General features: G+C 38.2%; 1 long non-coding RNA gene across 5 annotated transcripts; it reads left to right on the top strand.

Moving 5' to 3' along the window:
• The first annotated feature begins 202 nt into the window (after positions 1-202).
• On the top strand, positions 203-6,467 carry LOC146364241 (uncharacterized). 5 transcript variants are annotated; one of them, XR_014799015.1, is made up of 5 exons: positions 203-3,993; positions 4,484-4,640; positions 4,893-5,001; positions 5,107-5,228; positions 5,371-6,467. It is a non-coding gene; the product is annotated as an uncharacterized LOC146364241 (long non-coding RNA). The 5 variants fall into 5 exon arrangements; XR_014799016.1 differs by having other exon boundaries at positions 523-3,614; positions 3,769-3,993; positions 4,893-5,228; XR_014799014.1 differs by having other exon boundaries at positions 537-1,376; positions 3,221-3,993; positions 4,893-5,228; positions 5,371-6,182.
• The last annotated feature ends 9,927 nt before the right edge of the window (positions 6,468-16,394 follow it).

Here is a 16,394-nt window from a genome sequence, read left to right as displayed (position 1 = left end):
TTCCCTTTTCAATGTGAAAAAATTCAACTTTTTTTTTTTTTTTTAATAAAAGCAGATGCACACCCAGATATTTCTTACAGTAAGAATCCTCCAACAACCTTTCAAAAGAAACATTTTTTGTCTTTCCTCAATTTTGAGAGCAACTGAACCCACAAACCTGAAGCTCAAGACCCCAAACTAACCAAATGTAATGTTTCCTTAATCAGCACAGTCATTTTTAACTTTTTGTGTGTTATGTTTACTCACAGTTTTGATGCTTGCTTCTTCGACTTGATCCATGATTAGCTTTTCACCGTCGCTCTGCTGTTTTCTCTCTCCTCATGCTTCTCCTTCATGCGTCCTGTCCTCAAATATAATCCAACCTGCCTCCTTGTTTCCTCCTTGACTTGTATTAGCAAAATTTCCAGGTAAATTAAGAGAAATCCAAAAAAGTTTTCCTGTTTCAAAAGCTCTTCCAGTTGCCTGTCTTCTTGTCCTCCTTCAAATGTGCATTTTTTGACTTATGTATTTATTTGAATTCATATTGCCATGACAACATAGCACAGAGCATCATGGTAGTTTAAAGCAGGTGGTTCTGTCCTCTGCAGAAATGCTGGTGTTCCATAGTGATGTAGAAGTATGTTAATAGTCTTGAAACAGACACTCACTGATCCGGTAAGAGCAGGAATTTAACTACAAACCCTCATAGTCCCCATCAGTATTCTTCATTTTGCTCTGCAGCAATGGTCACAGTGGCTGCTTTAAGTACGTTTGCCCCATAGAAATCCACTGATGTTCAGTGAGTCCCTTTGATACATATTTAGACCTTCATAATTTTCAGGGTGCATGAGTGTTATATCTCCATCTCATCCTAAACATTTTACCAACCAACACGTTCTCACTCCCAACTCGTCAAACGTGTGACGCATGGTCAGGCTCCCTCTGCTTCACTTATTGACGTGCAGGGTCCTCTCATTGAATACTATAGAGCTCCCTTAACGTTGCTTATTGACGACAAGAGATTGCCGCGGAAGAGCCTGTTGTCCGTATATTTATATATTTCCGAAATCACATTGTAGTGACGTATACTGAACACAATAAATTATATAATGTAAACAACTACCTGGAAAAACAGGTAGAACGATACTTTTGTATCGTTTATTGCATTTATGGAGGGAGTGATGTATGCTGGGTAATGGCACAGCTAGCGACTGGGTGACTTTATTCACCCGCTTCGGATGTTATCAGTCCATACAATGGGCGTTATTAGCACAAATCAGTCCCATAGATATGGGCCATCTCCTGCTAGATTGTTCAGAAGGTTGTTCTCATCCATCCAGATGGAGGATCCAGAATCCACTCTGGCTGGAATCCGGTGGATACAGCAGTGTGTACAGGTAAGACCATTTAAACAGACAGCATTTATAGAATGACTATTAAAAGTCAGCCAGTGTCAGTAATGTTAATGTGCTTATGTTAGTAATACACCGAGTGCTAATATAACAGCTTTAAGATGCATTTGTAGATATTATTACGTGTTTTACCGTCTTTATGGTGCTAGCTTAAAGTTACGGTGTAAACGTTAGCTTATATTGTAGTAAAGCTGTTACTGTTTAAACGATGTTAGCACAGAAATATTAGCTTCTGTCATGACTGATGAAGTTACTAGTTAATAAAGTTTTCAGTAAAGTGTTTAATCGCAGCCACAGATTGACAGCAAATATCTCGATTAGCTTCAGTGCATCTATAATAAATATGTGCAAGTTTCAGTGCTTCGTTTAAACTGTATGATACTCTTACTGACCCAAGGTCAGTGTAAAATACAATCCTAGCTGTGTGAACAAAGCCTGGCTCCTTTAATCCTGCATGACAAACCTCAGAATGCAGGTTATTATTACTCTTTCCTGCTGGCACACCTGTCACACCTGAGAGTCAGCTAGAAACTCACAGTGACGTGGACATCATGCAAAGACTGCCAGACTCTGTAATACTGCAAATGATCAGTGACTCATGTTAACACTAAACTTTAAACGGTATCTCTGTGTCTCTCTGTGTGTGCTGAACATTTAGGATTGAGTCAGGCTGCATCAGCTGAAGCTGTTATTTGTATATATCAGTATTTTTTTCATTCAGGTGTGGGGAAAATACGTAAGACTGCAGTGAAGCGATGTACCAGATTAATCCCTGGCCAAAGGTATCGTACTTAAATCAGACTACTGATCCAGCCACATCAGCCTTTTGTGAGGTCTGTTTAAAGTAGACTAAAAATGAACTGCAGGTTCCTGAGAGGTGGACTGTGAGCACAGAAACACATGTTCATACATACAGCTGCAGCAAACTTACATTAATTTTAAATAGATTTGTTACTCTGATGTCTGTCTCTGTGTTTGTCCTCTGACAGACTGGTGACCTGTCCAGGTGTGCTCTACCTATGACTACTGGGACAGGCTCTAGCCTCTGTAAAAGAAATTTTCTGTTATTCTCATTTAAAGTATTTAAGTGCTTATGCATATGCTTAGTTGTGACACTGTTATAGACTGTTCAGTGAAAGTTTCTAAAACTAGATGAACTTACTTCAGCGTCAGCAGTTTGAGAAAACAACTCCCTTTACAGGTGCTGATAAGGCCAAGGGCACAAAACAGCATAACCATTGATCCGTTAGGTTTCATAGCGAGACACGTGAAGTGTGGTAGGATCAGTTTGTAACTTCCTCCCTCTTCCTTGGAATGCATAAAGGAGTAGGAGCACAACTTCTGTGGCAGCGCTGACATGACTGAACTGTGATGTTTGATGTGTGTTGGCGCAGTAATAAATAGCTTGATCACAGCTCTTTCTGTGTTGCAGACTTTATTTAAAAAATTCCACGACACCCCCCACCCTCCCACTGTGAACCTGAATTGAATATTCAGAAGACATTTGTTTAAATAGTTCTACAAATCTGAGCTGTTGGTGTGTCCTTGGATTGTGTGGTAATAATATTAGAGCTAGCAATCTTTCTTACTGAATCTCTACTATGAGTCATGTTACCTGAGATTAATTCTATGTTTACCTGTCAGCCTGGACAAATGTGCTGTGTGAAGGAAATTAAATTAAATCAGATCTTAACTGCATACATTTAAGGAACCTGTTCATATTTAATTGAAATATGAACCAGTGATTTTTTGATTGCTGATTCCAAGAGAGTCTTTGTGGAAATCCTGTTTGGCTTTTTGTTATTTTAATTCTCTTCTCTGTTTTCCAGAACAGTTCTCCACAGTCGCTGTCCACATGGGTCAGTGGGACCAAGAAGCACTCTGCTAATGTGTGGACTCTGACCAGCAACATCCAGCAAGACCCAGACAGCGTTTTCTATCTCCCAGCTGGAGTTTTTTGTTTGTCTGTGACTGGAGAGTCAGATTTTTGTTGAGCTTCACACTTGCAGAGGTAAGTCAGTTTGCAGAGATCCCTCCCACCCTGGCTTTTATGTCCTAGATTTCTTATCTGAAACAGTAATATTTCAGTGACTGCTGCTTATACCACAGGTTAATACACGCTACTGATCCCTGATAGGAGAATCATCAATTTTGGCAACAAAGAAGCCTGGTGGATGTTTGTTTGCAGTCTGATGATGGGACATCATGCTCTGCATCTTCAAAGTTTGCCCCCTCATTATTATTCATACCCAGTAATGTGAAGTATGCTTATATCTACTATAACTGAACCAACCTGGTGCTCTTCATTTATGGAGGCTGTTGAGTCTGAATGTTGGATGTTGTGTATCTCGTGTTCTCTGGGCTTCGTTGTCCTCAGTCTTTTTGCAGGATCAGAAAACAAAACCAGGAGGCGTGTAAATGTTTCTTCTCCATGATGTTTCTTCAAATGTTTCTTCTGGATGATGATAAGACTGTGACACGGGATGCCACCTTTGGTCTTGTGATGAAGCAAAGCTCAGGAAGAAGTGGGATTAAATGGTACCCACATGTGTGCTGCTGAGAAGGATGTACAGGGGCACCTGCAGCCAAATCCAAGCTTCAGGTTAGTTGTAGTTGCAGAACGCTATAGGACTGAGACAGCTGAGGCATCAAATGTTTGATTAAACGGATGAAAAAGAGAAGTTTTTTCCCTATAATTATCACTTCTTAAAATCTGTAGCAACTTCAAGTCTGTCAGCGTGCTGAGCATGCTCAGAATGTGACAATATATTTTTGTTCAATATTTAATTTCTTTCAGTTGCAATTGTTAAATGAAAAAAAAATATATATATATTCTTATAATTTAGCAAACTAATTTATCAAAAAATATATATACATATATCTGTATTAGTTTTAATAAATTAATTTGACACCTGTATTGAAAATACCATATTGTATTCATACAGAATCAGTATGGTATCATTGTTTGTCTGCTCACTGATTGTTGAAACTAAGAGCTACTTTGATCTGTTTAGATCTAAAGTATCCAAAGTTGAGCTCTAATGTTTCTTCACCCCTGTGTGTGTGATATCTGATTTCCTACATGCTGGCAGAGCAGCAGTTTGTGCTCACAGATGGTGACGGTGTGGAGAGACGGTGGTGTTTCCTCAGAAGAACCAGCAGAGTCACAAAGGACACCAGTCCATCTCACCACCTTGACTTGCTGACTGATGTTCGTCTGCACTGCACAGAGGAAATCAACTGACCGAGGTTTGTCCAGTGACGTGTTATGAAATGTATATTTGTTTTATGCTTACAGATATGTTTTTCTTGACAGAGGCTCTGCAGAGGTTAGACAAAGCAGAGAAAATATGTGCTTTACATTTTACTGTGATTTATTGAGATATTTGTTGCCTGATGTTCAGCAGGAATGGAGAAATAGAATCAAAGGGAGATGTTTTTGATGTTTTTGTAATGATGTAAGTAAATCTTCAATATTATTTATTTGCTTGGTTATATTAGGAGTGTTTCTGAGTGAGGGGGAGAGGAGTCATCATCCAGTTTAAGTGACGTAGATCAGTGGATACACTTGTCTCCCCTTTAAAGGAGACAATCCAAGTCATCCTTAAATGTTAGTGCTTTCAAATACACAAACATTTTTAAAGGACAAAAATGAACATCCAACTTTGACTGTAATACAAAATAAATCTTTGCATGTGTGTTTTCAAACTCTCAGATGGGCAGGATATCAGTCTTGGACTGTCTAACCTGCCGGAGCAGCACTGAATGACCACCACACATGAGCATGTTCCTGCAACATTCAGCATCTGATCTGTCATCTGTGTGCTTCTGCTTTTGGTAAGTAGAGTTACCCAACTCCAGTAACTCTAAACACATGCCATCCATTTCTAACGGCCTGGTTACTTCCTGTCAGTTACTTTAGAAACCATGTGGTCACCTGACCTAACACTGTTTCTTCTTCTTCCCCTTAATGTTCAAGTGTCAAATGTCCAACAGCTGGAGAGGAAACTACACCAGTGTACTGGGATGTTTCAGCAACACGTGCCAGATGCTGTTCCTTCATGGTGACATCACCAGAGACAGCCCCACCCACCTAAGGACCTCGCCATTGATCATGATGATTATAATGATGACAGCGAGCGGAACTAAGACTGTAAAAATCCACGACCACAATTTTTCTTTCTAATTATTAATGAATACTGAGAGCCTCTTTCTGTGTTTTGTCTGTTTTGGGGTTGTTGTTTTTTACCTCATTTGTTACTAACAAAGTTCACCAAACTCACACAGTTTACATTCTGTATGTTTCCATCTTTACCAGCCACACTCTAACTGCATTTAAGAAAATAATCCTTAGAAATCGTCGTTTTTCTCTTTCGTAATTGATGATAATTCAGTGAATATACTGCGCTGCTTCCTTTTATTGCATCACACATTGCTTTAAGTTTTTCAGTGTCCAGTTATTTTTTACGGCTGTTTGAATTCTCTGTATGTTTGACCCTGTAGACTGTTTGATGGACTGCTTGTCTTCCTGTTTGTTACCGCCGCCTGTTTTTGACTAAAGATTTGGATTTCTGACTTCAACACAGCCTCTGCGTGTCCTCCCTTTGTGTCCTCTTCCTCTGTGAATGTGTTGCATGTGTCACAGATTCATTTTATTAACAGTTTTCACACAGTGAGTTGCATCAGCATTCATCCACAGCACATTTCAGAAGGATTCAGATTAATACAGTGATCTTATAGTCAGAATTATCCTGACAGACTGCCACTGTAAATTATCTTTCATCAGGTAAATTTTCAAATAAAGTTCAGTATTTCAAAGCAGGAGTTATGAAGAATCATACTGGCATTAGGACTAATAATATGTACTTACAAAGTCAAAGTTTTTTAATTATGCTAGAATACTGGAAGACAATCAACTTTTAGTGTTTTCCGCATATTAATTATTCTGAAATAGAGATGGTGACCCTAACCGTACAGAAGCACACTAAACAACTGACAATCTAACAGACATCATTGGCCTGAGCTGTCATGCACAGTGAGTCTGATCCTTTGCTGTGAGAGTCTGACAAGCATGTTTCTGGTCAGTTTGGAAGAAATAATATCACAATGTTGATCTTTTTTTCCAATATTCCTTCTCTTTTACAACATAAACTGTGATCAAAGCTACTTGTGTTCACAGCATGTAATAATACTGACAGTCCAGGGCATTGTGGTCTGTTGAGCTAGGGTTAGGGTTAGCAATTCAGACATATGTAATCAATATTAAACGTCTCTGACGTGGGCCACTGTCCGCAGTGTTGGGAAATCCATACCAGGCTGGAACGAGTCAAGGTAGGTGAGCATCCACGAGAAGACACAGCAGATGCATCCTACTAATACTGACAGGACCAGGAGACTCCAGAAACCGAGCATCTTCTCTTCAGTGCCATCCTCTCCTGTCACCCTCTCTGCCCGCAGCTCTTTGAGTATGGGGTAGATATAGGCGCAGAGAAAGCCTTATTACTAATTTGTATTATAATTCAATTTTCATGAAATATTCATATTCAGTATTGGTCCTTTTATATTATAACCACGTATCCACCCAGGCTCATGGTGGGGCAGGGCTCTGTCCTGGGATGCTTGAGTACAAGGTAATGTACACCCTGACCAGGTATCCAGTCTGTCAGAATTGTTTTCAATATTTGGTTCAAAAACATGAGTGACAACAAAAATCCAACTAGGATTCTTGCATATGATGAATGAAGTCTGTCTTTGACTGTATTGTCCAGCTGATCCATCAAACCCCCAGCAGGTGAACCTTATTCATGACATAACACGGCAACAATGTAAAAAATTAGACAGCAACAGTCTAAATGTAAAGTGCATTCTAAACTCCTCTTCAATAAATTATATGCAAAGAGTCATTCAGGACTGTAAAACGTGAACTACAGAACCCAGAGTATTCATCATTAAATCTCTGGTTGCTTCATTTTTCTATCTATCCTATATCAGATACTTTAAAGGTTAGGTTAGGTAAAGTTGCATTCTCATGGTGAGGCAAAGTGCTTTATGTGTGTGTGTGCGTGTCATGAACGGCTATAAAAGGCCTATTGTGAAGAGAAAATTGTTAGAAGGCAAAGATACTCAAACTCAGATATCTATTTACATGTACATATACATGGGCGATCCCCCATCACGGTCCAATCTGCTCTGCACCAACTGTGTGCAGAACAGATGTGACCCAGAGGAAAACCGCCCAGGGCTCTTAGCACATCCTTTATTTATACTTCAAGCAAGTTTCCAAGGAAGTAGGAGTGGCATGTTCAGAATACAAAAACATTTCCATAAAAGGAGAGACCTTTAGCTTGTCTGTTGAAACAGGAGATAGCTTGGTATGTATAGAAATTTAAACATTCCCATATAAGGAGAGAGAGAGAGAGAGAGAGACCATTAACTCAGGAGGTAGTATCGTATGTCACCGCATTCCTCTACACATCTGGTTCCACTTTCCTTTCCTGTGGTGGTTCCAACTCACAAGCTCTCCTATCTTAAATGAAGCTACAACTAAACAATAATCACAAAATTAAAAATCTTTCATCATTCCCTCCTGTTTGTAGCTGAAATTAAACAGATACATCAATGTGTTTCAGACACAGACCCTACATTGTGAGTGCTTTCGGTCTGGTCGTCATAAAATGTGTATCATTCAAATATAATCATTCATCACATTAGTTTCATACTCATCGTCTTCTCCTTCCTCCTCGTCTGGCACAGTGACATATGCAACAAGAGATTGGGATATCATTCTTGATACCATTCCTCTTACACAGGGGATAATGCATGTAGTAAAGATACAAAACATGATAAGTATTAGGCCAATAAACATCAAAACCTTAAACATCAATGTTCTCCATGAGCCGCTCATAAACCAATCCCACCAATTACTTTGTAAATTTGCCCAATCGGTTACCTGTGCCTGTTGAACGTTTCTAAGTAATTGTAGAGCATTTGTCATATTATCAGAATGCACATTGTCTGGAATATATGTACAACAAGTTATATTAAACAAAACACACAGTCCGCCCTTTTCTGCCAAGATCATGTCCAGGGCAACTCGGTGTTGCATAACAGTTATTCTCATGGCATCAATTTCCTGATTTTGTTCTTTGTTGATGCTGGTCAATGCATTTAAAAACAGTCCAAAACGATAGTCCAATAGTCAGGAAGTCGCTGTGGTTTAGGACAATTCCTAAATATTGATAACCTAGACTGGCAAAGCTTGCTGCGCATGTCACTTGAGTCATGTTCATAAGTCTGCCATATAATGTAGCATGCTGTGTTGTAGCAGGCATGTGTGAGCATATATAACAATCTTTGCCTTCTGTGCGATTATATATTTTCTATACCAGGCGTTGTTCATCCAGGGATGGATGTAGTCCTGTGTCACTTCAGTCAGGTGTGAGTTGTCATATATCCATGCCCTTCTATGCAAGTTGGCTTCTTGATCCTTTAAGTGCATCAGGGTCCATGCTGTAAGCAGCAGGGCCAAGGTGGTAAACAGAATAATCTTCATGATGACCAGACACACCGATTTACTCTGGTGAGTAGACTACAGGCGAGAAGTAGAAGGCGGGATATACCCAATCAGCCCTCCCTTCACCTGTAGATCACCAAAGAGTCGGGGTGGTGGTGTCTTTAGGTTGTGCTATCACTCACTTCCACTTTTTTGCAATGGCTCTGGTGGATCCAAGAGGGCCTCTCAGCGATTTTGCAAGCTGTTGGCGTCGTTAGGAGTACTTGGTATGGACCTTCACCTGGTTTTAATCTGCAAAAGACTTGAGAAGTGTCGCACGGCAGTTCAAAACAATATCCCTATTTTCTACTAGTTTTGCCATTCATTCTACTAAAGTTGTCTTTCTAACAGATTTATCTATTAGTTCACTTGCATCAATTCATGCATCTTTTCACTGAGGTCTGATTCAAACTATCTTACTTCTGATTCTTTCCAAAAATAATTTCACATGTAACAATTTATATATGTGTGTTTTCTATTTTTGTTTACCTCTTTGTTGTGATCTGGTGGACATCTCTAAACACCATCATGAGTTCAGGCTTCAATTTCAACCCAATTATACTCCTCTGGGCTTCACCTTCCCACTGGCCCCTGTACCCTTCTCAAAGTGTCCTTTGTTGTCTTAAATCTCCAGCAAACACAATCTGTTTCTTCTCTGTTTCTTCCTTTTAGATTAAGTCCCAGCCAGGCAAAATATCACATTCAGTGCCTTTAAACAGTTATGTCACACTGTTCTTACCAGCCTGCTGTTAATTCTTCAAGTCCACGATGTTCCGTTGGTCTTCATCAGGAGATTGACTGTCCTTTGAGCTTCTTCTCAGGATCGGGACAAGTGGGAGGTCAAGCTGTAAAATTTTAAGCCAAACTTTGGCTTGTTTTCTCCTAATTATGTTGATCTATGGTTTTGCTGCTGTGCTCAAAATCCTAGGTTGAGAAAAGTCCACCTTTATTTATTTGTGACCTATATTGACACACTAAACCATACCATTAATATCATTTTCATTTCTTTTCTTAAAGCCTCCATTTGCTTCATCTGGCTAGAGTCTGTCTCTTCTGTTTTTCTCTCTGGGTGCTCACTCCCTCTATGGGCATGCAAAGGTCCTGTCACACACACACTTCCTGTTACTCTCTTTTGTGTTTCTACAGGCTAATCAAACTCATTTTGTATTTACAATCTACAAACCCTCTGTAATTCTACTAACTTTTAATCTAAAATGTAACGTCATTCACACAATAATTTCATATTCCTCTCACACACACTGCCTTTTAAATAAACTAAACTCTTTGCATTTTTATCTATTTCAGGCATTTTCTGAGTCTCTGTTTTATGGTGCCGTTAGTTCTCTCTACTAACCCTGCACTCCATAGATGATAAGCACAGTGATTTCTTATGCTGAATCCTAGTGCTTCAGAGACCTTACTGATCACATCATTGACAAAATGTGTCCCATTGTCTGATCTTATCAGAGAAGGGATACCATATGTTGGAATAAAATGATTACATAAACATTTTGCAATGGAGATTGCCTCTGCTTTTTACTGGATATATCTCTGGTCAGTTTGAAAACACATCTATGATCACTAAGGTATATTTTGATCCTTGACATTCATTCAATTCAATAAAATCCATGTGGATGGTGTGGAGAACTGGCCTCTCTTAGGTCTTAAGTTTCCTTGTGAGTTGTGTTTTTGACAGAATAGGCATGTTCTTACAAATTTTTCGCTGAAGTTTCAAAATTTATAGTGTAAAAGTGTGTATTGTTTATCTATACTATATTTCCCTCCTGTTGACACATGTATTACTTCATGTGTCACTACAGCCGCTGTCCTGACACATGTATTACTTCATGTGTCACTACAGCCGCTGTCCTGTGTAACGACTCTGGTAATATTGGTTTTCCATCACAGACCATTAAGTCATCTTTCAGTTGTGCTCCACATTTCAGCCACTTGTTCTGTTCAGTGGTTGTTGCAGCTTTTTGTTCGGTTTTTAGTACGTCAAGTGGTATTTGTGGGCAGTAGTCGGATACTAGTAGCTCTGCCGATTGTTGTGCAGCCTGTTTTGCTGCTTGATCTGCAAAATTATTTCCTTTTGTGACAATAAAATTGTCTTTTTGATTTGCTGCACATTTGCAAAGTGCCAATTGTTTTGGCAAGCTGATCACTTCCAATAAGATTTTTAATAAGCTGCCGTGTTGCACGGGGTTATCCGTAGAGGTGACCATACCTCTATTATGCCAAATTTTTGCAAAGTGGTGCACTGCTGAAAAAACAAACTGGCTGTCAGTGTATATATTTATATCTTGGCCTGCGTGCAATTCATATGCACATATGACTACATACGTGCAGCTGACTCTTTTACTGCCTCTGCTGCGGCTACACAGGCTTGCACATGCAGGCAGGCCTGACGCTACAGAGTCTAATTTACACGAGTCTAAATTTCACCAGGAATGTTAACAGGTGTTATTTTTCTCCAAATGCCTGTGTTATCACAGCTTTCATATAACCTGCTCCTCTATCTACATGTAAGTAGAAAGGCTTATCATAGTCAGGCAGTGCTAAAACTGTATCTGTCTGTAATGCCTATTTTTAAATAACTGAATGCTTCTTCTTTCTTCTCTATAGATGCAACATTATATTTTCACTTAATGCATTTTTAGATAATTTCTAGTTTTTCAAAGAATTCACCCATCTCACACATCTTACATATTTCAAACTTTGAAGTTAGGGTTTTTTATATATATATATTTTTTTAAACTTTGAATTGCCCACAGTTCTAAAACTAGGCATTTATAAATCATATGCCTAATCACTATGTGTCACTGTGATCCACAAGTATGGTCACAAATTCGTTTCCAAATCAACAAAATAAAATAATCAAACAAAACAGAAAACATACATGAGTCAGGACACAAAAAGAAAAATGCTGCTACTGAAACAGAGCAGAAGTGTGAGGGAAAAACTGAGCTCACAGACAGCTGCATGTATTGGCTTTTATGCAGCTTCTGCTCTAAAAACAAACAAATAAAAATAAAAGAAAATGTGTAACATGCTCATCAACTTAGCGGTGTCCACATATTTAATTCAGCTTCTCAATCCTGTAGCTTTAGCTGTTGTCTACAGGGTTTGGCTTATTAGTTGTTATTATAGGTGTGCTCTATATCTCAGTAATGTTTTATCCAGGATAAATGACAGGTTTTCAAGCAGGTCAAGTGCCTCTATGCACTTAATTAGTTTAGATAGTTTCTTTATTTTCTTCATCTCATATGTCATTATACTGAGTTTGAGCAAACCTTAAGCTTGATGCAGATTACTTCATAACAATCATCCACCTCACATCATAACTGACTAGGTTGCTTCTTATTATTAATATTATGTCATTATTAATATTATCATCTTTTTCTTTCTATATAATAACAATAGTATATTACAATATTTTATTAGTGTATACCACTATACTACTACTGAGCCAATTTAATAGTTAGGATCATCTTACTCAGCAAACAGATAATTTAGAATTCATCCAATCTGTACAAATTTGCTTTTTCTCTGAACAGGTTTGTGCCTACTTTTTAGACTGGTCTTCTGTTTGTCTCATCTCAGATCCAACCTTCAGTCACATTCATTCTCTCTGTTGCGTGACGAACCAAGCAATTTATTATTATATATTTTATATTTTATTTTGTATCCATCAAGGGCTTCGGGTGATCTGCAGTTTCACCCTTTCCCAAGCTGGAGACATTTACCTTTTCACACACTTTCCTTGGCTGAACAATGACACAGCCCTAATGTACCTTATGCATCTCTCTATTTTATTTAAAAGGTTTTCGTGTGAATTATTTCCTTTTATTCATTTTATACATTCTGGGCATGGTCGTCATGCCAACTATGTTTCATTGTTAATATCAGTTTACAGGTTGTTATCCTTGCTATTATTAGTTTCAATACGTTAAAAATAAGTTCTAATGTAATTTTGTCTTTGTTTATTTTACTTTTGTACTTCTTATATTTATATCTATTCGGTGGGGTCTGTTTCCAACCTTTTTAAACTACTTTAAACTATTTTGATCTCTGGTTTTCACTTAATAAGGGTTTTATCAGTCACTGCACTGTAGTGTGACCTGATGCTGATTTTACTATTAAAGTATCTTCTGAGAATTGTACTTCCCGTGGTTTTCTGTTCAAAACGGTTTTACATACTCCTGTATCACATAACATCTGCACTGGTTTGCCATTAACATATACTGTCAGCGTAAGTTTGCCTTTTACTTCAGACACTAATTGATAGACATTAAATACTTCTGCGTCACTTTTGTCATTTTCATTTGGCTTTTTCTCATTTAGTCATTCTTTTGAATATTGCCGTTTGTCTGTTTTATGTCTGCAATCTCTGGCGAAATGCCCTTCCTTGCCACAATTCCAGCACGTATTATCTCTTTCTTCACTTCTTTCGCGTAAGTCTGTCTGCCCTACGTATCTCTGGCCCTTTCCTCTAAATCCTCCTCTTCCTCTGCCTCTATTTCCTCTCCTCTGTCCCTGTCTGTTACCTCTCGCTTCCACACTTGGAAATATTCTAATTCTTATGTGCGTTTTCCTTCTTTCTTTAAATCTTTTCTTTCTCCTACTTCTTTAAGTTGTAATAGTGCAGATGGATTTCTCCATCCTTGCACACTAATTTGTCCGGCGCCTGGACATTTTTTTTCTAACCACTGTTCGTCAACAGTAAACTTAGTGGGCTGATTACCCATTAAACAGAAACTGCAGAGCCTTCTCTGGTATTAGACGAATAAGAGTGGTTATTAACACGCCCTTCTACTCCAGCTATTCTGGAGCGGTGTCAATTTTATGAGATGAAACTCAACCGTTCTCTTTTGTCACCAGTACTTCAGCTACTGACAGGAAATAAAATAACAATAACAATGAGAGTGATTCAGCAGCGTATTGTGCTGTTTAAATCTATTCACTCTCAACCAGTGTTGGTCAAGTTACTTGAAAAAAGTAATCAGTAACTAATTACTGATTACTTCCCCAAAAAAGTAATCCCGTTACTTTACTGATTACTTATTTTCAAAAGTAATTAATTACTTAGTTACTTAGTTACTTAGTTACTTTTTTAAAACACGATTTACAACCTGAATAGGTGATAAAGCGATAGATCTGTCAACCCAATTCTACTTTTTCTGCATAATCCATCATACAAAATGTAATCAAATGGAAAAGTCTCTTTTTTTTAAACTTGTTTTATCAGTTTAATCTTTTAACTTTATGCATCAAGCAAAAATTAAATTATATGCACCATTCTCTGACTTGAAGAAATTAGTTTAACATTTAAACCTATTTTCTGCACATTCCAGCACATAAAATAAAATATTTTTTGTGTTTACACTCAGTCTTTCAAATAGATGCAAGTAAAACACAGCAGAAAGTAAATAAAATCAAAGACTAGCGGTCCTGTTGCTCTATTTTCACCTGTAAAGCAGGAGTAGGGTAGGCGGAGGTTTACCCTGGTGCAGGTGTGGCGCAGCGGTCAGTGGAAGAATCCGCCAGTTTCTCTGTGAATTTCCCATTACCACGTTGGACACTCGGAGCTTGTTTAGGGGTTTTTTTCGGTGTAAAAAGAAGTTTCCTTCCCACGCACAATGGACACTAATGTTTTTGTCACTTTTTATGGAATCAAATTCAAAGTAGTAAGTAAGTAAAAAGTAAGTAAAATTTATTTATATAGCGCTTTTCACAGATAAAAATCACAAAGTGCTTTACAACACAGGAAATGGGAATATAAAAACAATATAACAGTAAATAAAACAATGTAAAACAATAAAACTATAAAAACAGCATAAGAAGAAATTAATCAAATGCTTTTCTAAATAAAAATGTCTTCAGCTGTTTCTTAAAAGAATCAATGGAGTCCGTGCAGCGAAGAGACAGTGGGAGAGAATTCCACAACCGTGGTGCCACAGTATGAAAGGCCCGATCACCACGAGTTTTAAAACGAGTGCGCGGTACCACCAGCAGTCTCTGATCTAATGACCTTAAAGCCCGAGAAGATGTATGTGGTTTCAGCAGGTCAGATAAATATTGAGGAGCCTGACCATGTAGGGCCCTAAAGGTTAGAACTAAAATTTTAAAATGAAACCTAAAATTTACAGGCAACCAGTGAAGGGAGGCCAAGACTGGAGTGATATGCGATCTTCTCCTGGTGCCTGTTAAGAGACGTGCTGCAGCATTCTGCACAGTCTGAAGACGATTTAAGGCTGATTTGTTAAAACAAGTAAAAAGGCCATTACAATAGTCTAAACGAGAAGAAATAAAAGCATGAATAATCATCTCAAGTTCAAGCTTTGATACCATTAGTCTGAGTTTAGAAATATTCCGTAAATGATAAAAACAGTTTCGGACCAGCTGCTTAGAATGCTGCTGGAGCGACATCGAGCTGTCAAATATGACACCGAGATTTCTAAGGCTTGATTTTACATAAGGGTCTAAGAAGCTGATATGCTGTCTAATTTCTGGGACCATGTGGTCTGGAGCAATAATTAGAGTTTCTGTTTTATCAGAGTTTAGTTGGAGAAAATTGTCATATAACCATTTGTTGATTTCTGTCAGGCAATTACTTAAATTAGACAATTTATAAAACTCAGACATTTTGAAGGAACAGTATAGTTGGATGTCGTCAGCATAGAGATGATAGGAGATATATTTATAGCGCTTAATAATTTGGCCTAGGGGAAATACATAAAGTAAAAAGAGAATTGGACCCAGGACAGATCCCTGAGGTACCCCACACGGCAAAACTGTTGATTCTGATGTGACATGATTCATGCAAACAGTAAAAGATCTCTCAGACAGATATGATATAAACCATTTTAAAACAACACCAGTAATCCCAAACAAGTTCTCGTGTCTGTTTATCATGATACTGTGATCTACAGTGTCAAAAGCAGAGCTGAGATCCAACAGGACCAGCACTGTATATTCTCCAGAGTCTGCTGCCATCAAGATATCACTAGATACTCTAAGTAAGGCAGTTTCAGTGGAATGCAATTTACGAAAACCAGACTGGAAAGTGTCCATAAAGCATTTTTATCCAGGAAATAGTTAAGTTGTTCTAGTACTACTTTTTCTAAAATTTTCGATATAAAAGGCAATTTGGATATTGGCCTATAACTGTTAGGAAGAGATGGATCCAGCTGGGGTTTCTTTAATATTGGCTCAACAATAGCTTGTTTAAAGAAGCTGGGGACTGAGCCAGTATGAAGAGAAGTATTTATCATTTCCACAATACAGGGGCCAATTGAATCAAACACACTAGTGAAAAATGAAGATGGAAGGACATCAAGGGGGCTTGAAGTCTGTTTTATATGACAAAGCAGGCCTCTGATGTCTTGTAATGTAACAGGAGTAAAAGAGGACCGAGTATCAGAGGAGAGCAAGTTAAAAGTTTGATATTG

The sequence above is a fragment of the Perissodus microlepis genome, chromosome 20 (genome assembly GCF_051167445.1).
Source record: "Perissodus microlepis isolate ML-2025 ecotype Zambia chromosome 20, ASM5116744v1, whole genome shotgun sequence".
NCBI lineage: Eukaryota > Metazoa > Chordata > Actinopteri > Cichliformes > Cichlidae > Perissodus > Perissodus microlepis.
This window is presented reverse-complemented; position numbering and strand designations above follow the sequence as displayed.